The sequence below is a fragment of the Adiantum capillus-veneris genome, chromosome 20 (assembly GCF_014529385.1).
Source record: "Adiantum capillus-veneris isolate H3 chromosome 20, ASM1452938v2, whole genome shotgun sequence".
Taxonomy (NCBI): Eukaryota; Viridiplantae; Streptophyta; class Polypodiopsida; order Polypodiales; family Pteridaceae; genus Adiantum; species Adiantum capillus-veneris.
In genome coordinates, this window is record NC_140950.1 from 3792169 (window position 1) to 3794273 (window position 2105).

A 2105-nucleotide genomic window follows, 5' to 3' on the forward strand; every position below is an offset into this window, starting at 1 on the left:
CTTTGAAGGGGTGTGTTGGTTATAGGCTCTAGGGCTTCTAACTGGTGTAGTATTTCCTAGTACATAAGCTGCAATTGATGACTTTATAGCTCCCCTCTTCCTAGGATGATCACTATAGCTTGCTTCATTGTAAGAGTTCAAAATTGTTTATCTTTGATTTAGTCTCGCCTTTTGGGACTATGAAGGCACACTTTGGGTAGCACTATTGATGTTTGGCTTCTATAAGCCTTCTGCATAGTTTTCTATGTATCTCCTTGAAACATGACAAATTATTTTCCAAGTCAAGCTGTAGATAGAATTGTCTTTGCCCTGATATTGTCTATCCCATGGGTCTCCTATGATATGAGCTTCTGTGGTTTCAGGACCCAAGGCATCATAGACGATAGACTCTTGTCTATATCTACGACTGTTTTGGTCAAAGTATATGCTCGTTGGTCACAACATTGAAGCTTGATTTTTGATGGAGGAGAGTTTGGCTCTGAACATATTTCTAGGTTTACCTTGGTAATATCCTTAAGCTCTAGAGAGGATGGGCTATAATAGATTCTTTCCTTTGAAATGAACCATCCTTTCTGATCTATCACTAGATGCACTTCTATGAGTTGATATGTGGGCCGTTCAAACACTGGTTGATCCTTTTTGTACGGTTGCCCTTTTTGGTATACATAGTGTGCATATGAATTATATGTACCATACAAACAATATTCTGTTTGATGTGCCCCTTAGACTCGTGAATGATTGCACACTTGTGGCAGTGGATGCAAAATCATTTGCAAACTTAACAGATTATGTGGACACCTTGACCAAATTCATGCAGGAATTTGTTGTTCAAAGAATCAATTTTAAGCTTTTCAGGTGCCTGTGCATCTTTATGCTGATTTTGAACTTGCAGTGTTTTTACTGTGCTTCTAACAGTAATGCAGAATCATCTGATTGCATTAAAAGTGACGAGTTAGATGCACTTACATCAGGATTAGCATTTCCAATTTTCTCTGTGCCTTGCTTGTTGGTAGTTGATGTGTCCCTGTTGTTTGGATTTCTTGGACAATCTTCATAAAAATGTCCACCTTTTCGTCCACAATCTGAGCAATACACCATGACTGGTGGTATTTTATTTGGCTTTGTCATGTCAAGCTCTAGTTGAGAAGTTTCTATTTATTTGCTTGCCAAGTTGTCGGCATCCTCTTTCAAAACACTAAGCATCAAGCTGTAGATTTCTCCATCTTGACCTCTATACCGTCTTTGATCGGGCTCTCCAATTAGACTGGCTTCTATTGGTTGATTTGTTGGATCTTGCAATTCTGGCTCTCGACTATAGATCTCACCAATGTAATCCATGTACAGTGATCCTGATTGAATATGCACCAACACTTGGTTGATTTTTTGAACTTCTATCTGCACTTCATCTTTGAGTTTGCAATACTTGGCTCCACTGAAGTCTGTGAACATCTTGGAGTTCTCTAAATCTGGCACTATGATCAACGGGATCTTGGCTCATGTGTTGCTTTTACTTCTGATAAGATACCTATGACCTTCTGTATCTGTGTACAAAAATTATCCCCATTGTAGCCATATAGCTATAAAATCTACTCTGTTGCAGTTGTGCATGTGTTGCCACTGCTACCTGCTTGCTCAGTTGTACTTGAACTCTCGGCTTGATTTGAGTCCATGATGGCTTGTTCTGAAAGGATTGTTTCCTAGCAGATTTTGGTATCGATTAGCAGAATTTATGTTGCCCGTACTATCTTAATCTGCATTCACTTGTGAGTTGTGCCTCTGTTCGTCCAATTAGAAGCTCAATTTGCAATGCAATTGCTTGCACTTGCCAATTTCTAGCTTGCAAAATTTTTGAAATTTGACTGACGCTCCACTGCTCCGAGTTGATCTTTTTGCTCGCTTTTTTTTGGATGATTTGATTCGCTATGTGGTGTGTAATTTTCCTAGCTTTTCTTTCTTTTGACTTGTTCACTTTTGCGCGGTTGCTCGGGCTTTTTGTGGTTGTTGTTCTCGATTTTTGCTCGCTTCGCGGTACACTTCCTGGCGTTGCTTTTTGCTTTTCAGGGTCTTTCTGGCACTTTCAACGGCTTTCTTTATATTTTTAAATT